General features: G+C 46.3%; 1 protein-coding gene across 4 annotated transcripts in view; it reads left to right on the forward strand.

Annotated features, from left to right (window-relative positions):
- The window catches only part of TBXAS1 (thromboxane A synthase 1), a 166,699-nt gene that overhangs the window by 53,206 nt on the left and 89,229 nt on the right, over window positions 1–24,264 (forward strand). Inside the window, exon 1 of one of the 4 annotated variants that reach the window (XM_082256149.1) lies at window positions 2,622–2,721. The exons of 2 other annotated variants lie outside the window; for them this stretch is intronic. The gene's annotated coding sequence lies outside the window, so the exon portion shown is untranslated. Of the gene's footprint in view, window positions 1–2,621; window positions 2,722–7,608; window positions 7,723–24,264 lie in introns of those variants that run through there. One more of the 4 variants, XM_082256147.1, reaches the window with a different exon arrangement.

The raw sequence follows: 24,264 nt of genomic DNA on the forward strand, positions 1-24,264 counted from the left end.
CAGAGGGAGATGAATTACAGACGTGTGATGTGTGCACTAATCCACTAGCCCACATCGCTATGTGAAACTGCTATAAGCACGAAGACATAAGTTTGCGAATTGGCGAAGCCGCGATCGTAAGTGAATCCCGCTGACGGCGGAATTCATTATTGCTGTTTCACTAGCCAATTCGCCGCAGCGCCAGTTAATTGATTTGAACGCGGCGAAACTGAAACACGTCATAGATGTTTGAAGCTGCAGTTTCTTTAAATCCGGCCCCCCGTGACACTTTTTGGAGACCAGTGACACCAATACAGTGATCAGTGCTAAAAAAAAATGCACTGTCACTGTACTAATGACACTGGCAGGGAAGGGGTTAACATCCGGGGGGATCATAGGGGTAAATGTGTTCCCTGGGAGTGGTTACTAACTGTGTGGGGAGATGCTTCAACTGTAGGAAGACAGAGATTCGTGTTCTTGCTTAGCAGAAACACAAGATCCTCATCTTCCCTCTCACAGAACGGCGATTTGCCCTATTTACATAGGCAGACCACCATTCTGCCTCTCTCGGGAACAATCTCTGGGTTCCTGGTGGATATTGGGTTCTCTGGACCTGCTGATTGGCTCACGCTGTGTCCAATCACAGCAGGAGCTGGTCGCCGGCGACACGCATGTGCGCACCAGACCAATTGCATGAAAGGACATACCTGCAGTGCTGTATTTTGGCCTAGGCCGACAAGGCCCAGGCCTAGGGCAGCACTTTGCAAGGGGGCAGCAAAAAAGAAGCCCCCCCCCCCTCCACCTGAGACTCTATTGGCCACTGGTTGCTAAAGCCTCCTCTCTCAACCCCCCTCTCTCTCTCACTCTCACCCCCCCTCCTCTCTCTCACTCACCCCCCTCTCTCTCTCTCTCTCTTTCTGTCTCTCACTCCCCCTTTTTCTCTCTCTCTCTCTCTCTCTCACTCCCGCCTCTTTCTCTCTCAACCCCTCCTCTCTCTCACCCCTCCCTCTGGCTTTCTTTCACTCATCCCCCTCTCTCTCTCTCCCCCTCTCTCCCCCCCTCTCCCCCTCTCTCTCTCTCCCCCCTCTCTCACCCCCCTTCTCAGCCTTTCTTATCCCCTCTTTCTCTTACCCCCCCCCTCTCTCTCACCCCCTCTCAGCCTCTTTTATCCCCTCTCTCATCCCCCCTCTCTCTCTCTCTCTCTCTCATCCCCCCTCTCTCCCTCCCTCACCCACCCCCTTCTCTCTCTCCCTTCCCCTCTCACCCCCCCCTCTCCTGAGATCTCAGGGGTTCATGCTGGGACTTGTAGTTCTTCAATTTTGGAGGGAGTCACATCCGTTAAAAAGGAAGGAGTGGGACAAATTTACTTAGGAAGGGGAAGGGGGGCGCCCAATTTTAGTCTTGCCTAGGCCAGCACAAAACCAAAATACACCACTGCATACCTGTGGTTAAAGTTTTTGTGCGCAGAGTGCAGTTGTAAAGAGGAGCTCTGCATCTTCTCATTCCGTTCCATCTGGTATTCCTCCAAAAAAAATTTCAAGAATTTAGGGCACACTGAGCACAATGTGATCCATTAATTAAATACTTCCGGACCACCCACCGCATATATACTGCAGCAGGGCGGGCCCGGCTGCGCAAAATCACGTACCTATATGCAGTGGTTCGGGGGGGGGGGCGCACGTCTAATCACAGCCAATCAGCGGGTCCAGCCGCCGTGATGGCCGCCGGCCACCCACAATCGTGCAGGAGAATGAAAGAATGGCCGTCTGCCTATGTAAATAAGGCAGACCGCTGTTCTGTCACAGAGGAAGAGTGAGATCTTTTCCTCTGGCACACACATCCCCCACACAGTTAGAAAGCACTCCCTAGGAGCACACGTAACCCCTTGATCACCCCTAGTGTTAACCCCTTCCCTGCCAGTGTCATTTATACAGTAAATGTGCATTTTTTTTTAGCACTGATCACTGTATTGGTGTCACTGGTCCCCCAAAAGTGTCAGATTTATCAATGTCGCAGTCCCGCTAAAAATCGCTGATCGCCGCCATTACTAGTAAAAACAATTAAAAATACTAAAATCTATCCCATGGTTTGTAGACGCTATAACTTTTGCGCAAACCAATCAAAATACACTGATTGGGATTTTTTTTTTAACCAAAAAATACGGTATGTAGCAGAATACTTATTGGCCTAAATGATGAAAAATTTAGATTTTCTATTTTTTTTTATCGGGAATCTTTTATAGCAGAAAGTAAAAAATATTGTTTGTTTGTTTTTTTCAAAATTGTCGCTCTTTTTTTGTTTATAGCACAAAAAATAAAAACCGCAGAGTTGATCAAATACCACCAAAAGAAAGCTCTATTTGTGGGGGAGAAAAAAAGAAATCAATTGTATTTAAGTACAGCGTCGCACGACCGCGCAATTATCAGTTAAAATAACGCAGTGCCGTATCGCAAAAAATGGCCTGGTCATTAAGGGGGTAAAATCTTCCGGAGCTGAAGTGGTTAAAATAAGTGATAACAGGATGCAGTGTGACTAGTAAGTCATTCACTGCCCTTGATGAAATAAGCTACATCCTCACATCCAGGCTGTGGGAACTGTGAGCTGCCTCAGTACCTCACAGTGGCCTTGAAATAAGAGACTGTCAGAGCTCCATTAGCTTCTTCCCCAGCCACAGAAACAAGAGACTGTCAGAGCTGCAAAGAAGAGTTTGATTCCCTCAGTCCTGGGGTAATACAATTACAGGTAATGTAATACTACTCCAACTAACTTGATTGTTCTTTTGTTAATTCTTATTAGGGATGAACGAAGTTGGGAATTTTCACTTCACTCACCAAAATTTTAGAGAATTCTAGCTGTTTTGCCGTTTTGGTGAAAATGTATTGGAGTCAATAGGGAAGGAGAATTCACTCATTGTCTCCTGTGAAAGCAAGAAGGAGTGGTGCTGCAGCCTGTACAACCCTGGATCGGTGAGAGGAGTCAGGTAATTGTTGGCAGAATAGTTAGTGACGCTTTTTTTCTTTTTTTACCTTAATGCAGAAACCGCAATAAAGCAAAAAAAAAATAAATAAAAAAATAAAATTGACTTTAGAACCACTCTAAAGTGGTTGTGAAGTTAAACATTTTGTTTTCCTAAAATAACAAACATGGTATACTCATCTCCTCTGTGCACTGGTATTGCACAGAGCAGCCTTGAACCTCCTCTTATGAGGGTTCTAATAAAACCGTTCTATGCTGACGATCCGGACACCTCCTCTTCTCCTATGGCGGTACACCTGCAGCTTTGCTCCTCAGCTGGGGCTGTGTGTGTCCATAGATTCACACAGCCCTGCTGACCCCCCACCCCGTCAGTGGTTTTGATTGAAAGCAGCAGGAGCCAATGGCTCCCGCTGCTCTGAGCCAAGCCTGTGAGACAGGGGAGTGAAGGTGAGAAGACCTGCAGATGGGCACAGTGCTGGATCAACACAGGACTCAGGTAAGTATTAAGGGAAGGGGGAAGAAACGGCTGCTGAAAGGATTTTTACCTTAAGGCCCCTTTCACATGACTGCTCCGATCAGGTTTGCCTGTGAGTTTTTCAGGTGGACCTGATCGAACAGTCCATTCACCCCTATGGATCGGCAGGGAGAAATGCCCCATACACACGTGCAGATTATCTGAAGACTTTTGTCTGCAGACTTACCAAAACCATATAATATGAGGTCAAACCTAAACACTTTCAATTTGTATGCAATCCGGCAGGCCCTTGCACTACATAGAAAAGGTAAGTCTGCAGACAAAAGTCTGCAGATAATCTGCACGTGTGTATGGGGCAAAACTGACTATGGATCTGGTCCGCTAAAAACAAACAAAAGGGGATCTGGCCTTTCTCTGCGGTCCATTTACACCCAATTACTTCCAATCCGATCCCCCTACATGGAGGAGTCCATTTATATTTGACCACCCATAGAGCAGAGCAGGCTCTGTCCTTTTCTGCTCTGCAGAAACTGAGCAGACACAAAAGTGTCATCTGCCCACTGTGCTCCAAATAGCAGGGGATCTGTGATCAGACCTCCTGCTGATCAGAACAGGGTCTACCCCTTGTGGAATGTATTAAAGCGTTTGTTACCCCAACACTTTAGATTCCTGATATGTGACTGCTTTACCATGCACTTGTATAAGACAGTACCCTGTTCTCTTAGTATTGCTTCCTTTATGTGAAATTCCTGGTGTTCCTGCCAGTCCCTCTGCTTTCCTATTGAAAACTGACCACACTAAGCAGGAGAGCACAACGTGGTCAGTTCTCTAGCTGTGTTAAAGCGGAGTTCCGGGCACAAAAACGATATTTTTTTTTTGTGTCCCTCCGCTAGGTAGACCTCACCTGAAAAGGAATTGGATAGTTATTTTTTTTTTTTTTGTTTACTTACCTTGCAATTGAAGATCGAAGATACTCACCTCAGAGTACTTCCTCCCTCGGAGCCACAGCTCACCCCGTCACTTCCTGTCTCGCTATGATTCCTGGGAGCTGAACGTCATAGCTCCCAGGAATCAATGCGACGGCACCGGCCCTGCTCGTCATTTCCGGGCGACGCCGCATTCCCCTGCTAAACAGCTTCTGGCCATGCCCAGAAGCTGTGGAGGAATGCAGCGCCGCACCGGAAGTGACGAGAGGGGCCGGTGCAGGCGCATTCTGGGACAAGAAGACGCGGAAGAAGACACAGAAGAGGACCGCGCCGGCTTCAGCTGCCCACAAGAGAGATGGAAACGCTGTGGAAGAAATTTTCTAAGTAAGTATTTCTTCTAAAAGGTAAGTGCGAACCGGGACAGATCAGAGGCTAGCCATTGTGGAATGTGCTAGCCCTGACTGTCCCGGGGGTATGCTTAGTAAAAAATGACTTCTGTGCCCGGAACTCCGCTTTAAGAACTCAGCCTGTTCTCCAATGATAAGACCTGTCCTGACACGCCCCTGCTGCACAGTCTTTCACTGGGAAGCTCAGTGTACTGCTGCTTCTCCTCCCCCCAGCTCTTATGCAGCTGAAAACAGAGAGAATATGATCACTTATTAAAAAGGGAAAAAAGGTATTTATAATGTATTTTTATATCTATACACAAATGTTTTGCCTTTTATTTCTATTTTCAACTAAATTAGTTGTTTTACAAGGTGATTGTTTACAATCAAAGGGATTGTAAAGGTTTGGGTTTTTTCAATTAATAATAATAAACATGTTATACTTACCTTATTAAAGTATTGGGACGCCTGCTTACACACACATGAACTTTAATGGCATCCCAATCTTAGTCCGTAGGGTTCAATATTGAGTTGGCCCTCCCTTTGCAGCTATAACAGCTTCAGCTCTTCTGGGAAGGCTGTCCACAAGGTTTAGGAGTGTGTCTATGGGAATGTTTGATCATTCTTTCAGAAGTGCATTTGTGAGGTCAGGGATTGATGTTGGACGAGAAGGCCTGGCTCGCAGTCTCCGCTCTAATTCATCCCAAAGGTGTTCTATGAGTTTGAGGTGCAGGCCAGTCAAGTTCCTCCACCCCAAACTTGCTCATCCATGTGTTTATGGACCTTGCTTTGTGCACTGGTCCAAATCATATGGTGGAGGGTGGATTATGGTACGGGGGATGTTTCTCAGGGTCTGAGCTTGGCCCCTTAGTTCCAGTGAAAGGAACTCTTAAGTGTCAGCATACCAAGACATTTTGGACAATTTTATGCTCACAACCTTGTGGGAACAGTTTGGAGATGGCCCCTTCCTGTGTACAAAGCAAGGTCCAAAAAGACATGGATGAGCGAGTTTGGGGTGGAGGAACTTGACTGGCCTGCACAGAGTCCTGACCTCAACCAGATAGAACACCTTTGGGATTAATTAAAGCAGAGACTGCAAGGCAGGCCTTCTCGTCCACATCAGTGCCTGACCTCACAAATGCGCTTCTGGAAGAATGGTGAAACATTCCCATAGACACACTCCTAAACCTTGTGGAGAGTCTTCCCAGAAGAGTTGAAGCTGGTATAGCTGCAAAGGGTGGGCCAACTCAATATTGAACCCTACAGACTAAGACTGGGATGCCATCAAAGTTCATGCACGTGTAAGCAGGCGTCCCAATACTTTTGGTAAAATAGTGTGTTTATATTAAAATTTGTATACACCCCAACAAATATTTGGTCCCTATGGTCTTTTACATATTCAATTGAAAACATTTATGAAAACATCAGTTTGATCCTGCCAGGAATCTAGTGAGCTTGCAACTTCTTGCGCGATCTGCTGTCTTATCTCATGCATGTTATCAGCCCTGCCAAATACACCGCTATGAACTACAAATCACCTCCCTCTTTGGTATGTCGAGGGAAGGGGAGGTGTCCTGTAGCCCAAACACTGGCAGGATTACCAGGTGAAAAATGAAAACTAATACAACCATATATAAGGTTTGGTAACCTACAATATAATACATTTTTGTTCCCTCATTGTACCCATATATAATATGATTTATGCCACAGGCTCATATACAGTTTAGTTTCCCTTTTATTGCATGTATATAGTGTACATTGGGCTGTCATTGAGCATGTCTATCACAATAGAGATTTTCATAGTGGGAATGTGATCTAAAATGTGTGATAACTCCTCCCAGACTGCACTTTTTTTTTTTTTTTTGCGACATACCTATTTCCTTCATGTTTTTGGACTAAAAAGATTTATATTCAGATAATAATAATAATTATTATAAATTGCAGTAACATTAATTACCTTGGTTGCAGTAATGATAATAATAATATTAATGTGTATTTCCTCCAGTAGTCCACCAGGTGTCACTGTGCCCCAGTAGAGGGTTAATTCCCCCAATCAGGGTTGCCGCACAGTGCAACTGTTCTAAAATTTTGTCGGACCCGTGAAAAAATCGGACCTCGTCACTTCCGGGTACAGAGCGTAACAAAACAGTTGATAGGAGTCGTCCGTGCGCATGCGCAGAAGACATTTTTCGAGGTTTGGCAAAATTATAACAGAGAACGGACAGCTGATTGAGAGAAGGCGGGGCTGAGGTGCGACGGGACGGAGGCACATATGCAGAGCTGGTGGAGGAGGCGGGACGGAGGTGTGGCCGTGTAATATATGCAGGGCTTAAGCGACTCCCTGTTTTATTATCTTTAGTAATTATCGTATTATTTATCCTTCGGATTTCATGACATTTAGTATTTCTATAATGCAAAATAAGAAATACTAAATGTAATGAAATCCTAAGGGTAAATAATACGATAATTAGTAAAGATAATAAAACAGAAGGAGTCGCTAAAGTCCTGCATTTATTACACGGTCGCACCTGCGTCCCGCCTCCTCTATTCAGCTCTGCAGATGACGCGGCGGTGTCTTCCGTCCCACCTCAGCCCCGCCTCCTCTCATTCAGCTGGTCGCTCTGTGTTATAAGTTTACCAAACCAAGATAATGTCTGGTGCGCATGCGCACTTGAGACTCCCATAACCGGAAGTGACGAGGTCCGATTTTTTCACGGGTCCGACAAAATTTTACAACACAACCTCTCCTAAAACTTGCCTTTTCCTCCAGACTACATTTCCCAGCATGCCTCTCTCTATATCTGACCGGCGTCGAGGATGCTGGTATTTGAAGTTTCCTCTCCACCCCTCCCAGTGTGTACTTTGCTGCTCTGAACTACATTTCCCGGCAGTAGCTGTGGCTCTCGGCCTCCCCCCGGTGGTGACAGTCGGCAAGGCAGGCGCTGTCCAGTGTACACGGAGTAGAGGACGGAGGTGACAGGTAAGAGGGGCTGCTGGGGATTCCTAATGCTGAGCCGGTCGGGGGAAGGGGAGAAAAGACTTTGCCAAAGAAAACATATTTTTTTATGGTGCTGGCCTGCTAGGAGGAAAAGAGGCAGAGGTAAGAAAATTACTGGGGACTCATAATAAGAAGAATGGTTTATTATGGTTAGGGGTGACTGTGGGAGTGAACCAACTGGAGGGGGAGTAAGTTATTGGGGGTGCCGGAGAAGGATTGGTCAAAAAGTGCAAAGGGTTAATAAGTACTGGAGGAATAGAGAGTGCTGCTAGGTGAGGAAAGGGTAATAGCGATGGAAGAGGAGGAACGAGTTATTAAGTGTTAGAGTGGGAAAAGGGTAATAGAGGAGGAATGGGTTAATGTAGAGAGGGATGGGTTAATAAGTGCTGGGGAAAAGGAATGGGTTACTAAGTGGAGGCAGGGATGGGTTACTAAGTGCTATAGGAGAAGGAATGGGTTAATAGGTGTAGGGAGGGATGGGCTAATAAGTGCTATAGGAGAATGAATGGGTTAATAAGTGCTGGAGGAGAAGGAATTTGTTAATAAGTGTGGGCAGGGATGGGTTAATAGGTGCTGCAGGATAAGGAATAGGTTAAAAGGTGTAGGTAGGGATGGGTTAATAAGTGCTGGAGGAGAAGGAATTGGTTAATAAGTGTGGGCAAGGATGGTTTAATAAGTGCTGCAGGAGAAGGAATGGGTTAAAAGGTGGAGGCAGGGATGGGTTAATAAGTGCTGGAGGAGATGGAATGGGTTAATAAGTGTGGACAGGGATTAGTTAATAAGTGCTGGAGGAGATGGAATGGGTTTATAAGTGTGGACAGGGATTAGTTAATAAGTGCTGGAGGAGATGGAATGGGTTAATAAGTGTGGACAGGGATTAGTTAATAAGTGCTGGAGGAGAAGGAATGAGTTATTCCGTGTAGGGAGTTCTGGGTATCAGAGAAATGGGTTAATATGTGCTGCCAAGGGAGGAAAGGGTTAATAAGTGCTGGAAGAGGAAAATGGGTTACCAGTTGCTTGCAAATTAGGAATGGGGTAAATGGCTAAATAATTGTTGACTGGAGAAGGGTGGTTAACTATTGCTGTCGGGGGGAGGAATGGGTTTAAAAGTGTTGTCAGGGAAATAATCGGTTAACAAGTGTTGGCAGATGATTAATGGGTTAACATAATCTGTCAGAAAAGGGATGAGTTCTGTCTAGGTAAGAATGGGTTAACAGGGTTTGTGTGGGCAGGAATGGGTAAGGGTGCTGGGAGGGCAGATAAGAAGTGGTGTAAAAGGGGCCTGGAGTGGGGAGGAATGAGTTAATACATGATGTTAATAATTTGGATGATGACTACTGGCTGCAGAAATATTCATTTATTACGTGTTGGTGGGGCAGCAATGGGTTAATGAGGCCGGGTGATAGAATAAACTGATTTGGGAAGGGGGGTGAACTGGTGAGTGATTGGGTTGCTGTGCCCCAGGGGTAGCGAATTGCTTTTGGAGTAGAAAGGGTTAAAGGCGCTGCCTCCACGCCCTGTAATGGTGTATTTTGGCACCTCCAGCTATAAATGATCACATTCTGTACATTGTATCCGTCATCCGGACAGAACAACTGCAGTAACCACTGGCAACCAATCAGATTTTAACACTGTTAATATTATAGCAGGCCTCTGACTTCTCATTGGCTTGTTTGCCATGTTGTAGTTTTTTTTTATCTCCGTAGGGCATTGCTATCCCTGACGCCCCATGAGAGCAGAAGATCCCGGCTGTTCTGGCATAGGACACACGCTTGGTGCATTGAGTCGTATGCTGGATTTAGGGTGGAGTAAAGTAGCGGTGACATTTTTTGGACATTCAGAATTGGCGCTGTTTTCCGCAGGATGGGGGGGGGGGGGGTCAGGACTCCAGAATCTTCTGGTTTCTGACCCGAATGTCAGAATCATTTCTGAAGCCTCTTATTTGTGGCGAAGGGAGAGATTATCCAAAGTGGATTATTAAATCTGATCTCCAGCCTTCCCTTCAGTCTTATACGGTTGTACATATACAGCTTCCTCTCCTCTCCTGTACTGAAATACTCTGATTTCACTGCACACTGTGAGCTTCTCACAATGTGCATTAGAAGCTTCAGCAAGTCAGACAGAGCCCATCCAAGTGCCCGACAGGAAGATGCCCAGCATCATCTAGCTCTTTCTTTCCCGGCCTTACTCTTCCCTTTCATTCACTGAATTTCAGCTCAATCATGGAGGCTCAGTATAATATTTGGGCGTTACCCAGGGCAGGTTGCATGCAATCACAGCCTTTCTAGAAATGCCCAATCCTCCAGACTGGCATCACAGCACCCTGCTGGCCAAAGAGAAGCACAAAGACGATGATGATGTAACTGGTTCTAAAACAGGGGTACACTATATTACTAAAAGTATTGTGTCGTCTGCCTTTACACACGCATGAACTTTATTGGCACCCCAGTCTTAGTCTGTAGGGTTCAATATTGAGTTGGCCACCATTTGCAGCTATAACAGCTTCAACTCTTCTGGGAAGGCTGTCCACAAGGTTTAGGAGTGTCTATGGGAATGTTTGACCATTCTTCCAGAAGCACACTTGTGAGGTCAGTCACTGATGTTGGATGAGAAGGCCTGGCTCGCAGTCTCCGCTCTAATTCATCCCAAAGGTGTTCTATCAGGTTGAGGTCAGGATTTTGTATGCTGGTCCAAATCATTTGATGGAGGGGGGGATTATGGTGTGGGGTTGTTTTTCAGGGGTTGGGCTTGGCCCCTTAGTTCCAGTGGAGGGAACTCCTAAGGCATCAGCATACTAAGACATTTTGGACAATTTCATGCTCCCAACTTTGTGGGAACAGTTCTGGGATGGCCCCTTCCTGTTCCAAAGTGACTGCACACCACTGCACAAAGCAAGGTCCATGAAGACATGGATGAGTGATTTTTTTGGGTGGCGAAACTTGAATGGCCTGCACACCAAACAAACAGAACACCTTTGAGATGAAATAGAGTGGAGACTGTGAGCCAGGTCTTCTCGTCCAGCATCAGTGCCTGACCTCACAAATGCACTTCTGGAAGAATGGTCAAACATTCCCATAGACACACTCCTATATCTTGTGGACAGCTTTCCCCAGAAGAGTAAAAGGAGTTGTAAAGTCAGGTTTTTTTATCTTAATGCATTAAGAAAAAAAAACACCTGTGTGTAGCAGCCTCCCCAGCACCCCTTATACTTACCTGAGCCCCATCTCAGTCCAGCGATGTCCACGAGTCCCTCGGACTCTCTCTCTCCGGATTGCCTTAGACACAGCCCCGGCGCTGTTGGGGCGGGGCCAAACGGCAGCTCTGTGTCTGAATGTACACAGAGCTGTGGCTCGGCTCGGGTGCCCCATAGCAAGCTGCTTGCTGTGGGGACACTCGACAAGAGGGAGGGGCCAGGAGCAGGAAACGAGAAGAGGAGGATCCATGCTGTTCTGTACAAAACCAACTGCACAAAGAAGGTAAGGCTGGCCATACATTGTACAGAATATTGTAAGAAAGTTGTATAATTTTCTTAAGATTTACCTTCAGCTATGTAGTACAAGGTCTGCCTTATAGGATACAATTGAAAGTGTTGTTTAGTTTTGACCTCATATTATATGAATTTTGGTAAATCTAACAGAAAATTGTACAAGAAAATTGAACATGTATGGGCCAGCCTTAGTATAACATGTTAACGTGACTTTACAATCCCTTTAACCACTTCAGCTCCGGAAGGTTTTACCCCCTTAATGACCAGGCCATTTTTAGCGTTACTTTTAACCATTGCGTAGTCATGCGACACCGTTCCCAAATACAATTGATGTCTTTTTTTTCTCCCACAAATAGAGCTTTCTTTTGATGGTATTTGATCACCTCTGCGGTTTGTAGATTTTGCGCTATAAACAAAAAAAGAGCAACAATTTTGAAAAAAAAAAAACACAATATTTTTTACTTTCTGCTATAAAACATTCCCAATAAAAAAAAATTCAAGAAATTACATTTTTTTTTTTTTTTTACCAGTTTAGGCCAATTTGGATTCTGATACATATTTTTGGTAAAAAAAACCACCCCCAAAAAGCGTATTTTAATTGGTTTGCGCAAAAGTTTATAGTGTTAAGAAACTATGGGATAGAATTTTGGACTTTTTATTTATTTTTTATTTGTAATGGCAGCGATCAGCGATTTTTAGCGGGACTGCGACATTGCAGCGGACAGATCAGACCCCTAACTGACATTTTTGACACTTTTTGGGGACCTGTGACATTACTACAGTAATCGGTGCTAAATAATATGCACTGTTACTGTATAAATGACACTGGCAGGGAAGGGGTTAACCCTGGGGGTGATCAAAGGGTTAAATGTAAGCCCAAATGTGCTTACTAACTGTGGGGGGAGGGCTCTGTGAAAGGCACACAGAGATCGGTGTTTCAGCTCAGCTGAAACACACAATCTCATTGTGCCTGTCTGACAGAAGAGCCGCCTGCTTTGTTTACATAGGCAAGCGGCTCTTCTGTCAGTTTCCCTGAAGATTGCGGGGAAAAAATACATTTCACTGTATTTAAAAAAAACTAAATAGGAAAGTAAGAGCCCATTCACACTAGCGCGACTTGTGAGGCAACTTGTGTTGCCTCAGGTAGCTTGACATAACAAAAGCAATGTTAATCAATCAGTGCCGTCTTAATTGGCACTACTGAAGTTGCTCCGACTTCAGAAAAGGGTCCTGTACTACTTTGAGGCGACCTGTGATCCGACTGTCCCATATACTTCAATGGGAGTCGCCTCCTTATCTTAATTGACACGACTTGTTATCAGACTTTCCAGGAAGAAGAAAGAGATTAGCCAGGCATTCCCCACAGACAAAGTCGCCTGTCTCTTCAAAGTAGTGCACAAGTCTCTTCCAAGTCTCTTCCAAGTCTCTTCCAAGTCTCTTCCAAGTCTCTTCCAAGTCTCTTCAAAGTAGTGCACAAGTCTCTTCCAAGTCTCTTCCAAGTCTCTTCCAAGTCTCTTCCAAGTCTCTTCCAAGTCTCTTCCAAGTCTCTTCCAAGTCTCTTCAAGTCACGGGGCGACTTTCTGGTAGTGGTAGTGTGAACCAGCTCTTAGCCCAATGATTTTGTATATTGTGAAAGATGTCACGCCGAGTAAATAGATACCTAACATGTTACGGTTTAAAATTGTGCGCACTTGTGGAATGGCGACAAACTACAGTACTTAAAAATCTTCATAGGCGGTGCTTTAAAAATGTTTAACGGTTACCAGTTTCGAATTACAGAGGAGGTTATTTTCTAGAATTATCGCTCTCACTCCGGCCATCGCAACGATATCTCACATGTGTGGTTTGAACACCGTTTCCATTTGCGGGCGCGACTTACTTATGCGTGTTATTTCGTGTGCGAGCTCATGGCGACGGGGTAGCATTAAAAAAAATTTTTTTTCCTATTTATTTTGTTTATTTTTTATTTTTAGCACTGTTTTTTTAAAACAAATTTTTTAAATCTGATCACTTTTTTTATTGCTGTCACAAAGAATGTACACATCCCTTGTGACAGTAATAGGCAGTTGGAGGTACTCTTTTTTTATAGAGGGATCGGGGTTCTAAAAGACCCCGGACCCCTCCACTGTACTTCAAAGTATTCAACATGCCAAAATCTGCATTTTTAAATACTGACAGTTTTTTAAATTTGGCGCCATTAGCCGCCCCATAAACCGAAGTGACGTCATGACGCCACTTCTGGGTTACTACATCAGAGAATCCGGCTTTGTTCGGGACTCCAACCAGCCAGCGGATGTTCTGGCTGGTTGCTCTGGTCTCCCGGTGTGATGGGAGACCCGGGCAGAGCTGTGAGAAGGGGGGGACGTCTCCTCCCGCTCGCTGGGATAACGGCCGAGAGGGCTCCTGAGTTATCTTCTGAAAGCCAACCACCGGCTCTAAAGAACAGTACCGGTTTCGAAAAAAAAAAAAAAAAAGATCCAGTGCAGATCAAATGCCACCAAAAGAAAGCTCTATTTGTGTGAAAAAATGATATAAATTTAATTTGGGTACAGTGCTGCATGACTGTGCAATTACCAGGTAAAGTAGCACAGTTCTAAATAGCAAATGGCCTGGTCATGAAGGGGGTAAGATCTTCTTGAGCTAAAGTGGTAAGGGAAAACTCTTTCCCTCCAAAGAATAATTTTGACAGCACAAATACCTTTTTATAAATCCTTTTTAGTGTTCCCAGATGAACTATGGCAGCATGAAGCCCCAATGACCCCCAAATACAGACAATTATGTTTATAGGTCCCCATAATAGGTACCGTATATACTCGAGTATAAGCCGAGTTTTTCAGCACATTTGTGCTGAAAACGTCCCCCTCAGCTTATACTCGAGTCAAGGAAAAAAAAAAAAATTTCCTGTCCGCTCCGACGGGTTTAAGGTTTAAAAATGGCGCCGCCCGTCGCATACATGTCACCGCGCACGCGCCGCCGCTCGTGTCATTTCGGCTATTCCCGGCGCCGCTCGGGAGAGGCCGGGAATAGCCGAAAGTATACGAGCCGCGGCGGCGCGTGCGCAATGACGTGTCGGCGCCGGGCGGCGCCATTTTTAAAATGAAGGCGCCTCTGGAACAGGTAAGTGAAACAGCTGCACTACCTGCCATGGGCTGCGGGCACACTACGAGGGATGCAGTGCTGCGGGCATGGTCCACATGTACCATGCCCACAGCACTGCATCTCCTGTAGTATGCCCACAACCCTGCATTCTCCTGCACCATGCCAGTACCCTGCATTCTCCTGCACCATGCCAGTACCCTGCATTCTCCTGCACCATGCTAGTACCCTGCATTCTCCTGCACCATGCCAATCACCCTGCATTCTCCTGTACCATGCCCGCCGCCCTGCATTCTCACCCTAGGCTTATACTCGAGTCAATGATTTTTCCTATCTTTTTGTGGTAAAAGTAGGGGTCTCGGCTTATACTCGGGTCGGCTTATACTCGAGTATATACGGTATTTATTTTGTGTCCAGAATAAGAACTGTCAGTGTTGCAGCTCAATCTTTCACTTTCCAGGATGAATCGGCCTCGGTGCTGTCAGGCAGGACAGGCAGTGCATGCTTCATATAGATGTTGCTATAAATGCTTCGTAGGTTTGTAGCCTGTTTTGGTGCTGTTTCCTGATTGGTCCTTTTTTGTTTTCACAGTGATGGTGTGCCAGATGTGTTTATAGTAAAATAAGTGAAAAATAACAATAATTGTCACTGGAAGCCTAAATATTTATGGGATCTGTCTCCTTTCACTTTCCTGTGGCCCTAGACTTTTTCTTAATGTAGATGTAAACTCAATTGCTATTACAGTATCTCATATAAGATTTAGAATTCTAATGCCATAAAAAAAACAACTTAAAATCTGCAGTTATCAATAAAATGATGCTTGGTCCTGCCGCGAGGGTGACAACCCTCTGTTCCTGTCTCCCAGTTGTGCTCCTCCATTGTCACCCTGTCCCATGGGCTTCCAATTTTGGGGACTATCAGTGGCTGGTACAGCACACACCACATAGGCATGGTCCACTGTTGTCGACATCAGGAAACCAACCCTAGGAAACGCCATGCAGCTATCAATGATCTGCATCTAGACCAGAAATGGCTGCAAAGAGGCAGGATGCCCTTAAAACGTCTTCTTAAGGCCCTTTTCACACTTGCGACTTGTCCTGAGACTTGGGACTGCAGAGTCGCATGATTTCCAATGAGTACTGTTCATATCTGTGCGACTTCAAGTCTCAACGACTTCAAAGTAGTCCCTGCACTACTTTGGTCTGACTTTGATGCGTTTTGAGGTCCATAGATCTGAAGATTACACAGACATTGCTTCAGTCCAGGCAAAATCGTGCGACTTTTAGGTCGCACAAGTGTGAAAGGGGCCTAAATAGTTAATCTTTACAGAAAATGTGTAAAGGTGACCTACCCACCCCTGTGGTCCCCACTGTACTTGCCTCCCTCAATCCTAAACTGTCAAGACTCCTGCATGCAACTTCACCAGTCAGGGGTTTTGAAATCCCTGCTACTTTCTGTCCTCTCCGTCCAGCGCTGTAAGGTTGGACTAGACAGATTCTGATTGGTCAACGTGACATGTGACCGTTCTGACCAATTAGAATCTGTCTGGTCCGTAGTGGCAACGCTGGACAGAGAAGAGCGACAGAAGCAGAGATTTCAAATCCCCGGACTGGTGGAGTGGCTTGTTGGAGCCTTGGCAGCTCAGGATTGAGGGAGGCAAGTACAGCAGGACCAGGGAGGGGAAGAGGGTCCGATGTTAGGTCACCTTTTACAGATTTTCTGTAAACGTAAACTAAGACAGTAGAAGATTTGTTAAATCTGAAGAAAGTTGGAACGTTGCCATCCAGAATAAGATATATTTGCCAAAAACCACAGCCCAGCACAGCTGTCTATTTCCATTTCCTGATCATTTCCAAACTGTAAAATTACCTTCTGCAGGTAAATTAGATAAACTTAAAGCGGAACTAAACCCATCAAGTTAATGGTTTAAAAAAAACGTTATATTCCTGGCATGCTGGAAATGCTCTCACATTTGCTTCTGCTGTCAACCAGACTGTCAAACCATCAAGTAGCTGGTGTCATAACTGATCACATGTGCAGCCCCGTGACAGTTGCTAATTAAACAGAGGCCAAGATGGCGGCTTCCTTGGCTGAAAAAGTATTGGGGGGGGGGTTTAGTTCTGCTTTGAAGTGTTAGCCCTGCTCTAAAAAGGCTTTAATTTCCTACACATTGTTTTGGTTGGAGGATGTTTTGATTTGTTTTAGACCCTTCTTACCATAAGCCATGCAGCGCTTGTCATGGACCAGTTTAACCACTTCAGTTCTGGAGGGTTTACTCCCCTTCATGACCAGGCAATTTTTTGCGATACGGCACTGCGTTACTTTAACTGACAATTGCGTGGTCATGCGACTATGTACCCAATTAAAATTGATGTCCTTTTTTTTCCCCACAAATAGAGCTTTCTTTTGGTGGTAATTGATCATCTCTGCGGTTTTTTTAATTTTTGTGCTATAAACAAAAAAGACCCATTTTGAAAAAAATAATAAAAGATTTTACTTTCTGCTATAAAACATACCCAATAAAAAGTAAAAAATGTAATTTCTTCATCAATTTAGGCCAATATTTAATCTGTTACCAATATGCGTATATTGATTGGTTTGCACAAAAGTTATAGCATCTACAAACTTTTTTTTTTTTTACTAGTAGTGGTGGTGCCCAGTGATTTTTTTTTTTTTTTTTTTTTCTGTATTCTACATTGTGGCAGACAAATCTGACACTAAAGGCCCGTACACACGTAGCGATTGTCGGCCGTAAATATTCGGCCGCCGAACGATCGGCCGATTGTCGGCTTGTTAGTATGATGCTTCCGACAGCGCCTTTTCGGCCGAAAAGAATCTGTCATGCAGACTTTAAAATATTTGTTGGCCGTCACCAGAACGGCCGATTGTTCGCCAGTCAGTAAAGAATTCGGCCGACAAACAGCAGATTAGCAAGACTGGGCATGCTCAGAAAAGAAAAAACACACGGAAAATTAACCATCACATGACATCACTTCTGCAGTCGGCTGTTGTTGGCCGATAAAATTCGTGTGCAGTCTTTAGCACTTTTCAGCCGACAGGACAGCACCGGACAAAAGACGGCCGATCGTTCGGCCGACATTCGGTACGTGTGTACGGGGCTTAAGCGACACTTTTTAGGGACCAGTGACACCAATGCAGTGATCAGTGCTAAAAAAAAATGCACTGTCACTGTACTAATGACACTGGCAGGGAAGGGGTTAACATCAGGGGTGATTTAAGGGTTAAATGTGTTACCTGGGAGTACTGTGTGGGGGAGGTGCCTTGACTGGGGGAAGACAGAGATCCGTGTTCCTACTTAGCAGAAACACAAGATCCCCATCTTCCCCTGTGACAGAAGAACGATCTGCCTTGTTTACATAGGTAGACCGCCGTTCTGCCTCTCTCCCCGAAACGATCGTCAGGTGCTGGCGAAAGTCAGGTCCGCCGGGCGCCCGCTCATTGGCTCCTGCTGTGTCCCGCTAGTCACCAGTAGCGCGCATGCGCACCCCAGACCTGGAAAAAAAAAAAAGACGCACAGGTACTTGATTTGGCGCTGATGGCCGCCCTGCCAAAGTATATGTGCGTGGGGCGGCCCAGAAGCGGTTAATTCTGTTTTTGATCAGTGGCATCACATTAATGATGCTGACCAATCAGAATCCATCTGGTGTGTGCTGGTAGCACTGATCGAGGAAAAAAGAGGATTTCAGATCCCTGGACCGTTGGAGCAGGGGGTGCTGACAGCTCGGCAACCCTGGAGGTAAGTACAGGGAGACCGGAGGGGTTGGGTGTTATCTAACCTTTACATTTTTTTCTGTAAACTTCAGCAAACCCTTTCACCACTTGGCCTACTGAAGATTTTACCCCCTTCATGACCAGGCCATTTTTTGCTAATCGGCACTGTACTATTGTAACTGGTAATTCCGCAGTCATGCAATGCTGTACCCAAATGAAATTTATATAATTTTTTTCTAATAAAAGGCAGCTTTCTTTTGGTGGTATTTGATCACCACTGGATTTTTTATTTTTTATTAAATTTAATAAAAAAAGACCAAAAATGTTGAAAAAAGAAAACCCAATACTTTTTACTTTCTGCTATAAAACATATTAGAGGTGCACTGAAAGGAAAATTGTATCAAATACTTACCGTAATTTTCCTTTCCTGACACCAATACCTGGCAGCATACATATGATATAGCTCCGCCCCTATATCCACCTACATGACCTGTAAAAGTTTTATAAAAAAAAGATCTATAAAAGTCTGACCTCCCCCATTATCCGTATAAAGCACAAAGATCAGAGGGAGGGTTTGTATGTTGCCATGTATTGGCGTCAGGAAAGGAAAATTACGGTAAGTATTTGATCCAATTTTCCATTTTCCTGACGCCAACATGGCAGCATACATATGATAAATAATAAGCTTTTGAGAGGGAGGGTTTAATGTGTCAAACTTAGTTTTTAATTGACAATAGACTAAGAAGTTTAAATGGTTTTCCTCCCAAACTCTACTGTTGTAAGAGCTGCTGGATCCACCCTGTAGTGACTTAAGAAAGAACGTATGATGTGATGACCAGCTAGCCGCTCTGCAGACTGTCTCCAGAGACACTCCCGCACGCAGATCTGGACTGGCCTTCCGGGAAAGCGGAAAATTTCCCAGTAGGCCGTCTGTCCTGGGGCCGCTGTCACCTAGGAGCTTTGGGATTGGGGCTTTTTTTTTCTACAATACTGGTGGGGGCCGCATTCGGTATCGATATCCCGGCTAACAGCTGAACTGTCAGAATGGAGCCGATGCTCCCTGTATAGTTCCAGGTCCGTCCTGACAGTCTGAGTCATAGGCGGAGTGCATTTGATATCACTCCGACTCAAGACTGTCAGGACTGACCGAGAGGGGAAGGATCGGCTCTGCACCATGCTTCCTCCGGCGCAGCACTGCTCCCCACACTCCTGTCTCCAGCCAGTATTTCCCGCCAGCAGTATCCACAGCAGTACTCGCCAGCAGTATCCACAGCAGTACTCGCCAGCAGTATCCACAGCAGTACTCGCCAGCAGTATCCACAGCAGTATCCAGAGCAGTACCCGCAGCAGTGCCAGCCAGCATTTCCCACATCAGTACCGGCCAGCAGTACCCACCAGCATTTCCAACCAGTCAGCTTTACCCACCAGCAGTACCAGCAAGCTGTACCCACCAGCAGTACCAACCAGCTGTACCAGCCAGCAGTAACCACCACCAGCCAACAGCCAGTTGCGTGTAGCAACATCATCAATACCAGCTAACAGCACACATCTCACCAAAGAGATGTTTAGAGAATTTAATGTTTGACCAAATATAACAGGCTCATTTTTAATTTGATAATTTTGTACGTCCCCCTGCATGATGTCATAAATATTCAAAGGGCCCTTGGCACAAAAAAGGTTCCCTACCCCTGATCTACAAGAACAGCATAGAGAGAAGCGGTGGCTTTGCTGTGAACAGGAGTTGGGGCTGTCCCTGGAGCCCGGGCCGCTCTCCCAGCCTCCAGCTGGGCTTTCCCTGGAGCCTGTGGCCTCCTAGCTGGGCTGTTCCTAGAGCCTGTGGCCGCCCAGCTGGGCTGTCCCTGGAGCCCGAGCTGCTCTCCCAGTCTTTTTGCGGCTGCCCAGCACAGTTTTCCCTGGAGCCTGTGGTCGCCCAGCTGGGCTGTCCCTGGAGCCTGTGGTCGCCCAGCTGGGCTGTCCCTGGAGCCTGTGGTCGCCCAGCTGGGCTGTCCCTGGAGACTGTGGCCGCCCAGCTGGGCTGTTCCTGGAGCCCTTGCCGCTCTCCCAGCCTCTTCGCGGCTGCCTATTCTGTTCACGACATGGCTGGGGGCAGAGACTAGCAGTCAGCTGACAGGTGAGGAACGTGAAGTGGGACCCTATCTCCTGATTTCAGCATAGGTGTCCATGCTGCAAGACACCACGGAGCTGGAGAGTAACCATGCCTGTGATTAAAGTTGACATTAAAAGGCTCCACTACAACTCTTTTAGATCAGCAGATGACATTGATCAAGAGCACCTAGGTTGGCTGATCAGAACTCCACCCCAGCATTGCCATGGATTCTATTCCCCCCCCCCCCAACCTGCAGTGCCACTGATTTTCCCCCCCCCCCCCCCAGCACTGCCACTGATCCCCCCCCCCCCCCCCAAACAAGGAGTAAGAGAAGGAATAAAAAGAGAGAATTCATGGAAGAGAGAGGAAAAGAGGGCGGGAACAAAGAAAAAGGGAGAGAAAGAATAAGAGAAAGAACAGGAAAGTCGGATAGAGAGAGAGGGAGATGGGGGGGGGGGGAAACAAGAAATTAGGATAGAGAGCGATAAAAGACAAAGAAATGAGAACAAAGAGAGATAAAAGGGGAAAAAAAGGAGAACAAAGAGAAGGAGTGGTAAATTCTAAAATGTACCATAAGGGGTTTTAATTTTGTATGAGTGGAAGGGACTGCTAGAGTGCTAAATGTCCGCTGGTTAGGGGCACAAATTACTTGCCTTGCCTTGGGTCCTGACAACCCACGCTACGCCATTGGGGCTCTTATGAAATTATTTCCAGGATTGGTTTTTATTACCTGTCCGGCCCTGCCCGCATGTGCTTCCCAAGAATAAGGCATAGCCCTGGTTGAGTGAGCTCTAACCACCTCTGGAGGATCCTGCCCGGCCGCTCTATATGCTTAATAAATAGTTTTCACTATCCAAGCCGAGATGGTTCTGGCCGGAGCCTCTTTCCCTTTAAATTTTCCGGTAGGTAGGATGAAAAGTCTGTTAGCATGTCTGAATGCAAATGTAGCCTGAAGATAGGATTTGAGGACTTTTGGAATGTCCAACTGATGCAGGTCAGAACCTGATACTGCTGGGAAGGCTGGAAGCACCCACTCACTGGAGAGGTGAAATATTGAAGCCACTTTTGGGACAAAGTGATCCAATGGTCTCAGCACAACCCTGTCAGGGAAGAAAATGATGTAAGGTTCTGTAGTCCCCAATACTAGGATCTCCGACACCCTTCCCCCTGAAGTTTTGGCTATTAGAAAAGCCGTTTTTAAGGTGATGTCTCATAACAAACAATCCTCCGTAGGAGCACAAGGAGGGCTTCACAGAAAATTGAGGACAATTGCCAGGTCCCATTGAGGGAACCTATTTCTTTTGGGAGGGCGTAGTCTGAGCACAGCTGTCATGAAGCGCTCCACCAGAGGATGCATGCTCTGAAACTGTTTATCGCACCCCCCGAGTCATCATGTTCATGCGGCCCTCCAGTGAGTGCGCTTCACCACTGCCTCGATCAGAGGTGAGTCCCCTGATTGGTTCTCCAGTGTCATCTCTCGGCTGCTGCTGGCCAGTCTCAGGGAAAAAACGTGGACCCGGAAGGATGCCTACCTCCTATGCAGATAAACGCTTACACCATGTAAAAAATGTCAATAACATGATTAAGCATCTGCTCCACAGTGGCACCTTTCTGGTTTTTTTGCATATTTGTGCATCTGTGCCATCCACCAGTCAGGCTGCACCTTCATGACTGCCTGAACTGAAGCTTTATCCCCAAGCAGGAGCGCCCATTAATCTTCTTCTTTCTCCAGTATATTGGTCAAATTACAATAGTTAACTTTATGGGGGTAATGCAGTTTCAGCTAACATTAGTGTGTAGCAATTCCAGGGAAATGCAGCTTTAAAAATGTATGGCTTCATGATGAAAAGTATGAGAGGTGGCTGGAGAAAGATCAGGACCCGGGACATGCTAAATGTACAGTGTGTCTTAAAACGTTTGACATTTCGAACATGGGAGGGGCAGCGCTGTCTAGCCACGCTAAAGGTGCAAAACACCAGTCTGCAGCTGCGTGTTCCACAGCTTCCAATTCGATCGCTGGCTTTTTCACCCGTTCGCCTGAAGTGACACCGGCTCCCAGCTACGGCAGTGGTGCTTCCATCTCATCCACTGTAAAACAAGGAACCATTTTGAGTCATGCTGTATCCAGAAGCGAAACCCTAGCTGCAGAGGACTGTACACTACAAAGCTTGCCATTTATTTTAATAAAAATATGCTGCGTGTACCATGGATTTTTCTTCTTATTTAACATGTATACATAGACATTTCATGAAACATTAGGTCATGAAGATTTACGTGAAGTCATGGAAAAGTCATGGAATTTTATTGGTAAAAATGTGTATGAACCCTGGTCAGGGCATAACGCATTCTTTTTCTCCCGCATCCTCTTACTTAACCAAAGGTGGCCCTTACCTGATATTGTGGTGGTCTTGGACATGTGGCGGTAAGCTCATGCTGGAAAAAGAACCAAAGGGTGCAAAGGGGACTGCATGGCAAAATTGAGGAAAAAAAAGGGAAGAGAGAACAGGGAATAAAATAAATATATAGATGTGTATATACATACATGTACACCCTCCCCTTTTTCATAAGCAAACAACGAAACGTTTGGCAGAAAAAACAGTTTACTAGTACTAACCCTATCCCCAGACAGTGTGACTTACCTGGGCTAGTTCAATCCTCTGGAAGAGATGCTGACTGTCCTGATGCCAAAATTCAAAAGGCATCCATTATCTCCCTGTGCCCTTTAAATAGGGCACCTCTCATGAACCTCCGCCCCCACGCCTTCTTTCCAATCCAGAAAGGCAGAGTAACGAGGGACGCCTTTTCCCTAATCAAAGAAGGCCGGCGTGTCCTCGCGACACATCACGCAGTTGCCGGCATCTCTGGGCCCCCGGAAACATGGCCGCCGAAGTCCACCGCACATGCGCATAAAAGCAGAATCGCCTGCGGATGCTGCGGCCAGCTCAAAGTGAAAGGAGAGCTGTGCGCGAACCCCTGAAGCTATGGGAAGGGAGAGCGAAGCCGAAGGGGTCCCCTACTAACCCTGTTTTCACCCACAATAAACCAAAAAGAATCCTAACATGTACATATATAAAATATGTGGAAAAGAAAAGGAATCAGACCTGAAATAGACTTCCATAGAGAGAGAAAAAAAATGCCATGCGGTCCCTGCTGCTGGATCTTGACTCCACAGCAGGCATGCCACGAGAGGGGAACCGTCTCTGAATAAGAGACCACCTCTGCCCCAAAAGATCATCAGAAGGGCTCCCCACCTTGTTGGCGCATTTAGTAGCCTAAGATGAGGAACTGCGCCTGGGAGAGGCTGAACCCAGATGGACTCCGACGTAGTCTGCAGTTAACAGCTTATTCTGAGTGTAACGGTCTGTAGGCGTTGATCTTTGAGGATGGGGGAGGTCGCTCTCAGTCAGACTTTTATAGATTTAAACAGGTCCTGTGGGTGGATATAGGGGCGGAGCCAGTGGAGTACCAATAGGGGGGGCGGGGGTGCGGTCCGCCCCGGGTGCCATTCACTGGGGGGGTGTCACTGTCTGGGTCAGGCAAATGGGGGGTGTCAGAGACAAACTGGTGCCGGGCCGGCCGCTGCTGCTTATAGCATGACAGATGAGAAGGCAGTTTCATTCCGGGACAAAACAGTGTCCCAGAATGAAACGCACGCTGCCTGCTTCCTCCACTGGTTGCTTTCTGACTGCCGCTTGGCGTCTAGCAACCAGTGACGTCAGGCACACAGGGAATGCCCAGCATTCACAGGGGAGGAGGGTTTAAATTCCTCCTCCTCCGCGCCAAGAAGGTGACGTTGCTCCACCCATCTCCTCCTCGCTGCAGCCTGCAGGTAAGTGTCCTCTGTCAATCTGTGATGATGTAAGTGTAATTATTATGTCCTCCTCGGTCCTCCTCTGGCCGCAACTGTCTGCAAGAGTCTTCTTCCTGTCTGTGACTGTCCCTGATAAAAATCACTGCCCTGGGTGTCGTCTTCCTCCTGGCCAGCCCACTAGCCCAGGTCCCGACTGACCGAGGGGATCTGAGAGAGAGAGGACACACCAGTCTGTCTGGGCACTACCATCGGGGGGAGGGGGGGGGTGCTGTGTGTGGAGATCTGATCATC

Source organism: Pelophylax lessonae (genome assembly GCF_965119305.1).
Source record: "Pelophylax lessonae genome assembly, chromosome: 4".
Taxonomy (NCBI): domain Eukaryota; kingdom Metazoa; phylum Chordata; class Amphibia; order Anura; family Ranidae; genus Pelophylax; species Pelophylax lessonae.